Raw genomic sequence first — 14682 nt, 5'->3', positions numbered from 1 at the left:
CACAGGGGATCTGGGAGGGTGCCAGGGGCCATCCTCCGGTTGGAGGAGTCAAGGAAATTTTCCCAGAAGAGCTGCCATTAAGCTCAAGTCAAGACCAGGGTATGGGTTTACTTGTGGGCGAAAGAGGTGGAAAGAAGAACATGTGGGGAAAAGCAGGCATCTTGGGGAACTTCAGGTTGTTGGGCTGTGTGGGCCTGAAGCTGGGAAGTGGGGCAGAGCCAGATCATTCCAGAAGCATAAGTGCCTAGCACTCTGGCCAAAAGTCTCAGCTTTTTGCAGTGGATGATGGCAGCTATTGAAAAGGGACATGGTCACTCTGTCGGGAGTGTGGGGGATAAGTGTGCAAGACTAGAAGTTCAGTTAGGAGATGAGAAAAAAATGATAGCCAACACTTATGAAAGACTTAACGAATGCCAGACCGTGTTTTAAGGGCTTACTTATCATCCCCATTTCACACATGAGAAAACCAAGTGTTTAAGTAACTTGCTTAAGGTCATCAGGCTCTAGTATGAGCCAAGATTTGGACTCAGGTCTCAGCCTGTGACCTTAACCTGTACATTGCCATGAATCTGAATTTTGGATTATAGTCCAAGATGCATCATTTTTACTTGTTTTCATTTAAAAATACTACTTTAAAGCATGCCCAGTGCATACACTGGTCTCGGAGGTCCCATTCCTCCTGGCTCACAGCCACCACAGCCACAAGGGTCGGGAAGCTGAACTCCAGAGAACTGCCAGTGAAGGAGTCTGCCTGGGACTGGTTCTGCAGGGGGCATAGAACTGTGCTGAAATGAGGCCTTTGGGAAACTGGCAGCTCTGGCTCTGTGAAGAAAGGACGTTCCTGTCCCCATGGCCCTGGCGGCCCACTCTCCCTGGCAGCCACACCTGTTCTGTCCTTCTCCCTGTACCCAGCCAGACATCTCTCCCAGAGTGACAGCAGCAACTGGGGACCTCTGCAGAAGCTCCCTCTCAGGCCTGACAAAGACACTCAGAACCTGACCCAGGCCTGCGAGAGAGGGAGGTGGAGGCGGGGGTAGGTGGGAGGGCCAAGGGATGTGGACAGCTGTGGGCTGCTGTGGCAGGCATGGCCCTGCCCCGGAACAGGTGAAGTAAATGTGAACTGAGGCAGAGAGTCCCCTGGGTTTTCAAGGGTAAAAGAGAACACAGTGAAGGGATTTCTCAGCACATGGTGGCTTAACTTAATGGCTGGGGAAGGACATGGCAAAAAGGGGTGAAGAGAAGACACAGGCATCAAAGGAGTGTCCCTATTCAGGCTGGATGGGTGCACTGTGGACAAGCTTGGTAGGAAAGACACAAAGAGTGGGGACTGGGACAGAAGCTTGGAGAGACACCTGGGTAGGGCACTGAGCCAGTGTTGGAAAGAGTCTCTGGGCAGAGCCCAGCAGAGGATCACCCTGAAGCTGATGGGGTGGACCTGGGGTCTTTTCAGAGGATAAAGAATCTTGCCTGGACTAGATTCTTGAAAGGGAGAAGCTAGTTTTGGGAGATAGGGTTATAGGATAAAGCAGTTTAAAAAAAATTTGTAACCTCTTACGGTACATAGCATGATACATTTATAACGCAGTTTTTTGTCCTTGGGATTCCCCAAAGTCCCTAGAAGGTAGACATTCTTTTATTTTTTTGTGTAGTAAATATAGTACATCTCTTAGGGTCTTAAGTGTCAACTTTCCTAAGATCACACGGTGATGGGTTAGTTAGGCAGGACCTAGAGTCGGTCCTGGTTGCCTGTTCTTTCTGCAACCTTCTCTTTCTTCTGTTGTAACTGTAGGTAATGAGGTCCTAGAGGTAATACCTTTATTCTGGAAAGGGAAATGAAAACAGGGACACAAGGAACATAAGGGACATAAGGAACCCAGCATTGTGGACTTGTGATTTCCTCAAATGTATTTGTACCCCCAGTTCCCTCCATTCCTGCAAAGGTTAGTTATTCACTTAAACGCACCATGTGTCCTGGCCTCGATGGAAAGTGGAAAGTCCTGACAGAGAAAGGACAATGGAAAAATGACAGGAAAGCAGACATGGGGTTTGGAGTAAGGAAAACTCTTTTATGTTGTGAATGATAGAAGCAGAAAGTTAATGTAGGCAGGTGGGTGGGTAGTGAGAACCTGCCTTCCTTTGAAGTTTTTTTTTCTCTTAATAACAGCTTCATTGGGATATAATTCACATACCACAAAACTCACCCTTGAGGAAGCTGCTTACTGGTCTTAGGTTGTCCCAGAAGTGGAAATTGGTGATGACACTCAGGGTAGTGGGGATCACTCTGAGTGGAGTCCAGAGAGCCGATGTGGTTCCAGGAAGCCTCCGTGATGCCATATTCTGCCGTCATGGGACCCAGAGTTTGGAATCCTGTCTAGGGTGCCTTGCTTCCTGGGGTGTTTCTCAGCAGATGCACTCCCTAGGAACTGGAGTTCTGTCCTCTCTTTCCTGCAGTTTACAAAGAAGTTTGGATGATGGAGAAAAGCCCACTGTATGGGTGAGGTCCCTGGAACACTTTTTTTTTCTTTCCCAAAGGGCACCCTTCTTAGCTGCTCCAGAGGCCTGTAGAAAGGGCTGGGGCTTCTAAAACCAAAACTTTCACTTCACATGTCAGTGATTCTGCACTGTCATATCTGCAGCAAAACTGACCTCCAGGGCTTTCCCGGAAGAGCTGCAGCTTTCTTTACACATCCTCATCTGCCTGCCTCTGGGAGGGAGACTTCTCCTGCCAGGCAGGGGCCATCTGGGACAGTCTTGAGCCCTCCTTCCCTACACACACACACACACTCCTTCTCCATCTCTGAGGTGGCCTGAATTTGGAATTTTAGTTGGGGTGAAGGCATGAGCTGCTCCAAGATGAGCAGGGCTGTTTCAGGTCACCGACTCTATTTCTCATGCATCCTGCCACCTACCTCTACTCCCTGTGCGACTTCCTGGGCCAGGCCCAGCAGCCCGGCGTGGGACAGGGAGGAAGTCCTGGCGGCAAAAGGCTGAGGAGTGCCCTTTGGAGTGGCTCCCACTTGTTCCCTGGAGGCTGGGCCCTGGCTCCATGGTGGCAGGCTCTTCTAGGAATGTGCACCCCAGGCGGGTTTCTGCTTGGTGGGGAACATCCCTGGGCTGGTCTGCACTGGCTCTCCAGGCCTCGCTTTGGGGGCCAGACCTTAGCGGGAGGTCAGGATGGCTGCAGGTCTGCAGAGAAACCTGGCAGCAGTGCACGGGGGACCAAGTGGCTTTGCTTTTGCTTTCCTCGCTTTGATGAGGTGTCAGAGAGAAGGAAAAAAACTCAGACAAATGGAAGAAACAAAAAGGCTTTACACTAAGCCCCTGCCAGGAATCCTGAGAGTCTAGGCTCTACTCTGGGGTCTGCATGCCTGAGTACCCCAGTCCCTCAACTGCTGACTGTCTTTCCTGGGGGAGATGGGAAGGGGAACAGAGAGGTGATGAACCACTAGGTTGCCTTGTGATCTTGTGCAAATCACTCAACCTCTCTGAACCTTAATATTCTCATCCTTAAAATGAGTGGGATGAAATTCTCTCACACACAGGGTTGTTAAGTAGGCTGTGTGTGGGGACATCCTTTGAGAATTTTCAGGAACAATACTGTCAGAGCAGATGCTAAATCTGAGAGCCTGAGCTTTTCTTTGTTGGAGGTGGTTTCCCTGGCTCTTCCATTCATTTTTTACCATTACAGAATCATGGATTTGAAACTGGAAGGAATTTTCAGAGGTCATCTGATCCAGTCCCCTGGCATAATTATCTTTCTTTTGCAGATAAGACTAAGTTGTCATTACTGTGACATACCTGTCACACCAAGGTGCAAATAAACCCTTTTCCTCCTGGGTGAGGTGTGAGCTCCAGATGCACCCAGGTGCTCCCGCCAGCAAAGGGGTGGAAGAGGACAGAAAGGTCATGCCCCGTAGAAGCAAGTGTGGGTTTTTGAAGATTTCAAGGCAGAAGGTATGAGTGTTGTCTTTGTCATTCACTGGGGGCTGCAGGAGGGGTGCTGTGGGGTAGCTCCTTGCCCTGCAGGCTCAGAGGGGCTGTGGGAATCATATTCTGCTGCCCTCCCCTTCCCCTGAGGAAGCAAGGGATGTACCTGCTTCTCAGGACTGGCCACAGGGAAAAAGCAGGTGCCAGGACACAGTGTGTTCTTTCAAGTTTTCCTTCCAAGGAAAACCTCCTTTTGACCCATCTCCTTGGGAAGAACAAAAAACAAAAACAAATGAAAGGAACCAGGAAAAAAGAGCTCCCTCCTCTGGACTTTCTCCTGCCTCTGGAGCCTCATTGAAGGTGGGGGGCAGCGAGAACCTCTTGAGTAGCAGAAATGTTTCTCATCTTCTGAAGAAGTGAGGAGGCGTGGGGATAGTAGGGAAGGTAGGGGAAATGTAGGCATGCAGTGAAAAGCTGCCCAATTCTGGCCTCAGTTGCTAGAACTAAACCCAAGAGCTTTATATCACCTAAGTAATTGAGATATGGGTCTTTTATGGGGGCTGGGACTAGTTTCTCAACAACTTTCACACCACTAGGATGCTGATGAGCCAGAAAGTAAAAGTTGGGGAGACTGTTAATAAAAGCGTCTGGGAGAGGATTGTGCATGCTTTACCGTATCCAAAACCAGAGTTTTCTTTGTGGAAGAAAGCGACTTGTGTCTTCCCCAACATCACACACATACTTTCCTGGCAGGCCCGATGGGTTTCCAAACATTTCGTCACCGTCTCCTCCTGACCTTGGTGTGAAAGGAAAGAGCCGCGTGGCCTGTTGGTTCCAGCAAAGCCCACGGGGCGCCTGCCTGGGCTGGGGGAGGGTGGCGACTGACTTGGGAGTGGAGGTAAGGTCTGCTGGAAATCCCCAGCCCCGGCAGCCGCCGGAGGTTTGAAGACGCCTTCCCCAGCCTTATTTGGTCGCAGGAAGTGGGCGGCGCCGGGCCTGCTGGCTGAGAGGCCGACCCGAGACAGTTGTGCTGATGAAGTGGTAGAGCTGGTTCCTGCTCGCCGCCGTGCCGCGCGCGCCGGCCGGCCGCTGGGCGCTCCGCGCTCCCAGCCCCGAGTTGTGCAATCCTTTGTAGCACGCCAGAGAGTCCTCCTCCTTCGCTGTTGCCTCTCGCCCTCTCTCTCTTTTTTTTCAAGCTGTGAGCTCAACCGATGAGTCAGAGCAGTGCAATCCTGACACTGCATCGCAGGACTGGGGGTGACACGGAGGGAGGGAGAGCGATCGCGAGGCGGACACTACGGGCGCGGGCTGCGTCGAGGCTCCTGAGCCACGAGCGAGGGGTGACAGCCCGCGCGTGCCGCCCGGACCCTGCCAGCAAACTTCCCAGCCTTTGGAGGCGCGGGCTGGCGGAAGCCCTGCGAGCGCCGCGGGGAGGCGGCGGCGCCTGTTTGTTTTCAAAATCGGGAGTGCGTGCAGGCGGCAGTAGCCTGGGAGGCGACCCGAAGGCGGCGGCCTGCGGCGGAAAGGGGACAGCCGATGCTGGAGCTCGAGCAGGAGCAGGGTAAGTGGGGTTGCCCGGCCAGTGGCTGAGGCCTGCACGCGGCTGGGCGCAGAGCCCGCCCTGGCGGCCGCGGCAGCAGCCAAGGGACCCCGAGCTGCGCGCAAGCGGTGGCGGCGGGGCGCGCGGGCTGCAGCTCTGCAGGCGCGGCCCGGAGCGGGGGCTCGGGGCTGCTGGGCCGCGGCGCGGCAACTTCGATGGCCTGGGCGGTGAGGGGAGCGCGTGCGTGTGTACGTGCGTTTGCAGCCCTGTCGCCCGCCCCTCGGCGGCCCGCACCCCCGGCCAGCAGCTGCGTGTGCAGCGCCAACCCGCCGTGTTTGTGCAGCTACGCAGCTCGCGCGCGGCTCCCGCCCACCCGGGCGCGGCCCGGGCAGGAAAACCCTCCCAACCCGCGGGGCCCGCGGCGGCGGCAGCGGCGGCGGCGGCGGTGGCTCAGGAATACGGCGGCTCTTCCTCCGCCTGAGCGAAACGTGGTGTCCTCAGGGACCAGCTTGCATGATCCAGCCCGGATCCGGGAGGCGCCGGAGGGGTTCGCGAGCTACTGAAACTTGGCGCAGGAGCCCCTTCCCCTTCCCGTGTGCACCGGAGAGCTGTCGTGGATACTGCGCCCGCGCCGGGAGTTTGGAGGACAGAGGCGGAGTGGCAGGGAACCGGGCCAGTGCAGTAGAGGCCTAAGCTGGAGCGTTTAGGGCAGGCGGGCCGGCCTCACCCCGCGCACCCCGGCACTGCCGGCTGCTGGCGCACCTCAGACCTGTCATCTCTCGCCCGCCCCCGCACGCCCCGCGCCGCTGCGGCCTGCAGAGCACTCCCGCCGCCTCACCTTGTGCTGCGTTTGGTGGTGCTTGTGCGGAACTCGGGAGCCCAGGTTTTGTCTCGACCCTGCATATGGCCGGCTTGGTGGAGACAGTCATACCTCTCTTTCAGCTCACGCATCCAGGAGCGTGTGCACCAGGTTGCACCTGGAGGGCCCCCACCCAGGCTTCTGGATGAGGGCCTGGGTCTTTCAGGCTTAAGTCCCAAGGAAGGCAGACCTGCAAGAGGTACCTGCCACTCAAAGGGGGGCGGGGGCCGTGGGTATTCCAGCCCAGCCTCCAGAGCCAGATGCTGGAAGGCTGAAAGGGGAAGTTGCTCGCCCCCATTTAAAACTTTGTTGGTCACAACTTTGGTGGCTACTTCCTGCTTCCACCATCCCACGTGGGGCCTGTATGCCAGCCTGTGGAGCCTTGCTCAGGGGAGTGTGGGATGGGGAAGTGCTGGCTGGCCCTGGGTGACTATGGAGGCCACCGTGGCACGTGTCTGCAGGGGATCCCTGTTGGCAGTTATGGCTGGGGGAGGGGAGGTCTAGCTTGCTCCAGCAGGGGGAGCCTGGCCTGGTGGCAGCCTGGAGGTCTGGCCTCTCCTTGGCCTAGAAGCTTCAGGATTGAGACTGGAGGCCTGGTGAAGGTGGAAGAACCACAGCTCTGAGGAGAAGCCTCTCCTCTCTTGTGGGGCGCTGGCTGAGGGGAGAAAACCACCTGACTTGCTCCAGAACCTCCTAGGGATGGTGTGGCTCGGGCCCCTTTAGCATCAGAGAAATGCAGCTTTTTCACAGGCTGTTAGATGGCTTCAGGATGGAGGGGAATGGAGAAACCATCCCGGATTAGGAATTTATGGGTCCTCTTTTTTCAGCTCTGGACAGTGAATAATAGAGGTGTAAATATTCAATTACTATGATAAACCATCTCATTGCATGGCTCTGGCCTAGTCTCCATTCTAATTGTATTGGCCTCTGGCTGGCTACTGTGGTCTGAGTAGCTCCCAGGGGACCAGGGGGTGAAGAACCTGGAGGGTCCCTTCCCCCAACCCCCAACCATGCAACTTGCTCTGGAACAGCCAGACCACGGCCAGTGTGGCTTCTCCAAGCACCAGGCAGAACCCACACTACCCCTGGCTCTGCCAGCCCCTCACCCCACCCTAGGAAAAACTACCTTGAAGTGCCCATGAGGATGAGAGTTCAACTTTTAAATGTGGAATTTAAAAATGACTCAAGTGTTTAGTCCTGTGGGCTGCTGCTTTTAGTAAATGGAGGGGAGAAAAAAAAAAGACAATATACAGTTATAGATATCAGCTGAAGCCCTCCTGAGGGTGCAGAACTCAGGGAAGAGCTACCCAGTGGAGCCAAGGCCTCTCTCTCTGGGCCCTTGTCTGCATGGGACAGTGCCCTGGAAGGGGAGTGGGCCCAGTCCAGGAATTCTTGTCCTTGACAGCCCCTTTCCTGCTGTTGAGTTTCCCAGAGGGAAACTTTGCTCATGGTGGAGTGGGGATGGTTGCAAGTGGCTGGGAGATTCCTGCTTATTTCCTTCTAATCCTGTTTCAAATGCCATTTCTTTGGAGAAGCCTTCTTCTGAACACTCATTGCCACCTTTTGTAGCCATTTGTGTATATACTATAGAATAGTGGTCAACAACACAAACTGGGAGCTAGAGTCTCTCTACCTTCTTCATAGAGTTGTGGTGAAGATTCTGCAAGTTAGCACATATACTTCGAATGCTGAAAGCACGTTTCAGCATTATCATAGCCTCTGCTCTTATATGTCCTCTATAATGTTCTCATAATATCTGGCATTTAGTGGGTGTTTAGTAAATGTTAGCTGAACAAAAAGAATGAAAGATCTCCATCAAAAACAACGTGAACTTTGAGGGGGTGGGTATAACTCAGTGGTAGAGCATATGTTTAGTGTGTACAAGGTCCTGGGTTCAAACCCCAGGACCTCCATTGAATAAATAAATGAACAGACAGATAAATAAGTAAATAGAGAGCCAACATTTATTAAAACAACAACAAAACAATGTGGACTTAGCATGTGGTAGGCCCAGTGAGTCCTACTGCTGGGGCTCTCTACTGTGCCATTGGTTTCAGAATGGTTGGTCCATGTGTGATTCTGGTGCTGGTGAAGCCAGTCTCCTGGCACTGCCCTAGGGCTGACCTTCTGGAGAGCACGTCCCAGCCATCCTGACCCCAGCAGGACCTCAGGGTGAAAGAGTGTGAAGCCTCCCACCTGGGAATCTGCTAACTTGGGCATTTCCTTTGGCCAGGCCAATAGGCACCCTTCCTGTGTGTGTGCATGCATGAGTACAGAAGCAGCCTGGGGGCTCCATTCTTCCCTGATACTCTGTAGGCTGCAGGAAATGCAGCCAGAGGTTGAGTTCCTTTGGAAGGGTAGCTCCTGCACAGGAGTGCTCTGACTGTGTGGGGCTGAACTGAATAAAGTGCGAGCTCAGCTGGAGCTGGGTGGAGTGTGCTGAAATCCCCAGTTCTTACTTATGGGATCTTTATTTGCATTCAAAGCAACGTTCAGGATACTGTGAAACTGTGAGCTCACTTTATGAATCAGAAGCATTACAGCATAACTTCGGTGTTGGAAACTGCTATTTGGAATCCAGATCACCCTCCCTCCACCCCCAACACATACACACTTACAGGGGCTCTCACACTCACACTCTTGGGAGCAATAACAGTTAGTGGGGCATCAGTTCAGATTCCAGAGCCATCAAGCAAAACTGTCCACACCTATTTCCACCCCTACACTCAGAATACCATTCCTGGATGGTGTGTGGACGGTAACCTGGCCAGTGGCTCTGACAGAAGCCTGGTGGATGCAAAAGAACAGGGCCTGGGCAGACTTGGGTTCATGCTCCAGCTTCCCCACTGGCTGTGTAGCTTTGGGCATTGCTTAACTTCCTGAGCCTCAGTTTCCTCACCTATAAAATGGGGATAATAACTTTTCAAAGGGTTGCTGTGGAAAAATATGCCTGCAAAATGACTGGCAGATAGTAGGTACTCAGTAGATGATGGCTGGCATTTTACTGGTTCTGACCAAGCCCAGCTCCTATTTGTCTTTCGTTTCTTCCAGGGAAGAAGAAATAAAGGGTTTCTTGCTTGTGGTAGGAGGGTACTCTTCCAGGCTGCTGGGGCTTATGAAAATGAAGCTCATTTTCAAACTCCCTAGGCCCTGGGTGCAACTGTGTGATACACTCTAGCCTAGATCAGCCCACAGCCTGTTGCCTGTGTACCACTGCAAGAGATTCTGTGCCTGCAGCCGAGGGTTAAGGGCTCAACTTCCCAGAGATCACGTTGTGCTCCCGAGAACCTACCCGCCCAGGCCTCAGGCTGAACTGCTCACATGGGTGGGAGGAAGGCTGCTTTCTCAGACTGGGAAAAAGTCCCCTTGTCTTTGCTTCACCTGAAGCCTCCCAGTGTGGCCTCAGTGGAAGTTTGGGTGGAGCCTGAGGTGGGAGTTGTCACTCCTAAGAGCACTTTGGCTTTTTCACCAATTGAAATAGCTGGGGTGGAGTGAGGGGTGGGAGTGGAGTAGGGGGTGGGACACCAAGATGTTATATAAGAAGAAAGTTGCCACATGTCAGAAGAGACCTGGGGTTTTGCTAGGGTGGGGGTGGGGGTTCCCTGAGGGCCTCAACTTGCTGGCTGTGGTTTTCCGGGGCTGGTGGGAAGGAGAGGGGCTGGAAGCCTGAGGCATCCCTGGCAGTGGTTCTTGATCTTCTCTTCCTGGAACACAGCCTGGTGCTGTGGCCAGCTCGGGAGGGTGCTCCCTGTTCCCTCTGCCGTTCTCTCCAGCCACAGGGAGCTCGTGGTGAGTGTTATTTTTTCCAGGCAGTGCTTCTTCCTCCAGGAGTCTCAGGAAAGGGGGAGGGGAGCAGCCAGGGCGAGGTATGTCCAGGCCGAAGCTTGGAGAGAGGGAAGTACACCAGGCTTGCAGCCAGAAGGGGGTTTCCTCTGAGGCCACCCAACTTTTCTGGGGAAATGGGGTCCAGAGAGGAAGGAAAACAGTGAGGGATTTCGAGTCCTAGCTTTTTCCAGCAACTGGGCCGACAGAGGCCTCAATCCAGCCTGCTGTTGCCAGAATTTGCCAGTTCCTTGGAGGGGCAGGTTCCTCAGAAAGGAGCTCAGAGTGGGGAGGGTATAGCTCAGTGGTTAGAGAACATGCTTAGTATGCAAGAGGTCCTCGGTTCAATCCCCAGTGCCTCCATTAAAACAACTAGCTAAATAAATAAACCTAACTACCACCCACCCCCAAACAAAAACACAAAAACAGAAAGGAGCTCAGAAACAGACCTGAGTGGTAACTCAAAGTCCCAAGAGTGCATATAGCTGGCCTTTCCTTTCCTCCTTTTTTCCCTCCCCCTCCTCCCAGCCTACTGGCAGCTCTTGGGGCGCACACCTGGCTGGCCTCAGCCTCCCACCCACCTCACCTTCTTCTGTCTGACCCTCCAGCTGGTCCCCCGGTCATAGTCCTGGGCTCTCCAGCTCCCAGGAGTCATCCCAGAGCTAGACACTTCGGGACATCTAGTGCAACTCCTTCACTTTCAAATGGGGAAGCTGAGAGGCAGTGAGTTCTCTGAGGTTCCAGTAGACCGTCCCCACTTTCGCCTTAGGAGGGAGGAAAGAGGAGCTGCTCCTATGTCCTGCCCCTGGCCCCTGCCCCTCCCAGCTGGGAAACGGGGCAGGCTCCTTCAGTGCAGGAAGAGCCCAGAGGAATACTGTCTCGGCTCCTGGGTGTGGCTCTGTCTTCAGCTGGCTCCATAGTTATTTATTTGTCTGTTTGTGTGTGTGAGAGCTTTGCGGTTGGGAGGCTGGATCTGAGTGAAAGCAGAAGTGCCCGCGCGCTGTGGGCTGGGCTGCGCACAGCTTGGACCTTACAGGGACAGTCGGGAGAGGAAGGCGGGCAGAGGCCTTCTGTGTGGTGGCCTCTGGGGCTCTCTTTTTGTCCCTGCAGGGTGCTTGCACACTTGAGCGTTAACAGCCCTTCCATGTTGCTAGCAGCTGCCTCTCCTTGCTGGCTTTGGGCAGAAGAGTTGCCAAAAATAACCAGGCGGGCGCTTCCACTTGTGGGACACTCACTGTGGTGGCCTCGGGGCAGGCTTACTTGCTCCCTGCAGGCCCCGGTGCCTCTGGCTTCCCTGCTCAGGCCTTCTGTGGCCGCCCTCTCCCCAGCACCTTCCCTTTTATTGCTTAGACTGAGCCCAGGAGGGTGGAGGCTCCATTGTGGGCTCGGAAGCCCTGCCAGTTTCTGTCTGGGGACTCTTGTCCCACCATGTCCTTGCAGGCCCTGCTGGCTCAGCCAAGCCCAGGGGAGGCCTGTGCTGAGCATGCTCCTCCTGGGGCTGTAGGCCAGATGCCCTGCGTGCCTGCAGAGCCCGACCCTGTTGCGGGACTCCTGATCTCCTTGTCCTGTTCCTGCCTGGCCAGCCCAGCTCTCAGCTGGCTGTGGAGCTGGAGGAATCAGACCATTTCCTTCCCCTCCAGGTGTTGGAGACTAAAAATGATGCTACCCCTGCCCAGCAAGGGGGAAATGAAACCACACTTGTTGAGCCTGTACCTTGTGCCAGGCACTTCATCTTTCATACATATATATACCTTGTTTCATCCCACCACAACTATGAGATGAAGATATTGTGCTCATTTACCAGTAGGGAAACTGAGGAACACAGAGAGGCAGGTGATTGGCAAAGCCAGGACACATTCTGTTTGACCCTAAAGCCATCTTTTTACCACACAGTCCCCACACTCTGTGCTATTTTCATGTACACAGGGGACAGTACTTTGACCCTTGGAATGAAGTGTTGATGGTAGGAATTCAGGCACCATTAGACTGGCTGATAGGGGAGATATTTTGGGCTGGGAAGGGTGGGGAAGACCCCCCTGAGGCCTCCCACTCCAAACACTTCACAGGGCAGCCAGAAGCCCAGCCTGAGCCACAAGGCCCTGCTGTGGAGGATGACAGGCATGTAGGGGTCAGCTGTGTGTGTCTGTGTTGCGGGGGAGGGGTAGGCTGGGGGTGTCACTCATGCATGGGAGGAATTGAAGGGCTCAGATTCGGCCTTCCAGAGACCTCCCAAGTGTCTCCTTCTCCCCAAGTATCCCAGCCTCTGTAGTCCTGAGAATGGCTTTGGGACCACAGGCTGGAGATGGGTGGGATCTTGGGCTTCCTGGCTGCTGGGTCTGACCCCAGGGCCCATCACTCCAGCTGGCTTGGCATAGGTCCCAGAGAGCCTGGCTGGTGTGTACTTGGGGCTTGGGCTGGATGCTCTGCTGGTGCCCGGTGCCAAAGGCCTCTGGGTGTATTTCAGGAACAATAAAGAATAAATCAACACAGGAGAAAATGGCCTGCAGCAGCTGCTGAGAGTCTGGAGAAATGCAAGGAATGTGTGAGCATTTGGCAGAGGCCCTGGATCTTGACCGGGGCCTGAGAAAGGCCATGACACTGACTGGATGGCTGGGCAAGTGGGGCAGGCGGCTCAGCTCTCTGTGCCCACGCTGTCATCCATCTAAGAGGCCCCAGGCAGCCATGTTGAGATCCCCCCCACCGCCCCCGCTGGCAGCAAGTTTTTGTGCTTTTGGTCACCGACAGGTATTGGGGAGCCATATCATCCCTATTCTTTTCCTCCAAACCAGCAGGATTCTGCAACCCCCCCCCCCCTAGAACTCCTCCCCTTCCCTCAGGCCATCAGGTAGATCTTGGCTCTTTCTGCAGCTGGCCAGGCAGGAGAGGCCGAGCTGATGAAGACATCACACACTAGACATCCCCCTACTCCATCCCCCAGCTCGTGCCACCTCCCTACTGAGGAGAGGAGGCAGTGCCAGGTCTGAGGGTGTGCTGAGTGTGACAACATTCCCCGGGAGGCCCTGACCACAGCTCTACCCGAGTAATCAGCCGTGTGTTCTTGGGCAAGTCATTTTACCTCTCAGGGCTTCAGTTCCGTTAGCCATGAAATAGAGATTTGGACCAATGATCTTTGGGGTGGCTGGGCACTATCTGTCTCTCTTATTCAGGATGTACAGTGAACAAATGTTATTTTGGGATTTGAATTCTTGAGAGCCCCATTCAGAGAGGTGGGTTGCTGTGGTTAGAGCTGATGCTCAGTGCCCTGGGTGGGGGCCATTGGCACTAGTAGGAACCCAAGCATGGACTGACTTGACACAGACTTCAGGGTGCCAGAGGAAGGGGCAGAGCTTGGGCTGTGAAGATTTGGGGCAAGTCAAGAATTTATTTTTAAAGAGCTGTTGGCCAACTGTGGGTGTGGGGTTGGAGAGCGTGGGAGGGATGTGGCTTCCTCTTGAACTGAAGATGTTGAGCCTTCACAGGTTGGCCTAGTGGTGACAATCACTAGTAGTGCCCTCATCTTCAAAGCTGCTCACCTCCCAGGCCTCTCTCACTCACCTTTCCTGACCAGCCACACTTCCAGGACATGACAGTGGATTCCAGGCCGGCTGAAGCTGCTCTCCAGGGAGAAGATGTGAACAGCCCAGAGGCTGCTGCCATCTGTTCCAAATAGCCTGGTGTGGCCCCCAAGCAGGAGGCTGAGCCTGAAGCCCTGCAGAAAGGGCTCTGGGTTCCAGTCCTGGCATTCTGTCTGTACTCCTGTGATCTTGGATCTTCAGGTGCCTCGCTGAGAAAAGGGAGTGTAATAATTCCTATCTTGTGAGGACTAAACAGGATCATGTGTGTAGAGTGCTCAGCACCATGCTTGGCACTTAGTGGCGCCCTCAAGAAATGTCAGAGGTGGTCATAATGGTGAGGCAGAAGCCTTATTTTTGTGATGTTGGAGTTTCACCTTGGCTTCAAGCCCTGCCCAGTGTCTTGCCAAAAGGCCTCCTAAATGGAGGCCCGAAGCACTGTTATTGGAGTCCTCAATTCTGAGCCACACCTTGCTCCTGCCTGTGTATCTGCAGGGAGGTTTCTCTCCTTCTCTGGGCTGCTTTGTGGAACAAGGAATTAGGCTGAGTGAACTCCAACATCCCTTGATATTTGGAATCTGTTCAGCTTCCCCAGCTGGGCTCTGCTTGGCTGGTTGGCTCTGAAGAGAGGCACCAGCCACCTTTCTCCTTGTGGTTTGGAGATTCTTGTTCCAGAAGAAGACCCTGCTTACTCTGCAGCTCCCAACTCACCTCTGCAGTACCACCACCTCAAAACCTGGGCTCTCCTAGCTTCCAGAGGGTCTTACAGATAGATGCTCCTGATCTTGAGGAGAGCATCTTGAGTTTCTGGCAGACCGAGGCTGGGATTGTTTTGGGGGGAGTGTTATGCTATGCTGTACTTGGAAATGGCCCCAGGAAAAGCAGCCATTCTGGGAGGGAGCATGAGAAAGGGGAGGGTCCACAGCTGGCTTTGTGGGGTTCTCATGTGTAGCGTTCCTTCT

The 14682-nt window shown here is 54.2% G+C and overlaps 1 protein-coding gene across 3 annotated transcripts in view; it reads left to right on the top strand.

Annotated features, from left to right (window-relative positions):
- Positions 1-14682, top strand: part of MIDEAS (mitotic deacetylase associated SANT domain protein) — a 65629-nt gene that overhangs the window by 19577 nt on the left and 31370 nt on the right. Inside the window, exon 1 of one of the 3 annotated variants that reach the window (XM_032482338.1) lies at positions 4942-5488. The exons of 1 other annotated variant lie outside the window; for it this stretch is intronic. The gene's annotated coding sequence lies outside the window, so the exon portion shown is untranslated. Of the gene's footprint in view, positions 1-4941; positions 5489-14682 lie in introns of those variants that run through there. One more of the 3 variants, XM_032482336.1, reaches the window with a different exon arrangement.

The sequence above is a fragment of the Camelus ferus genome, chromosome 6 (genome assembly GCF_009834535.1).
Source record: "Camelus ferus isolate YT-003-E chromosome 6, BCGSAC_Cfer_1.0, whole genome shotgun sequence".
NCBI lineage: Eukaryota > Metazoa > Chordata > Mammalia > Artiodactyla > Camelidae > Camelus > Camelus ferus.
This window is presented reverse-complemented; position numbering and strand designations above follow the sequence as displayed.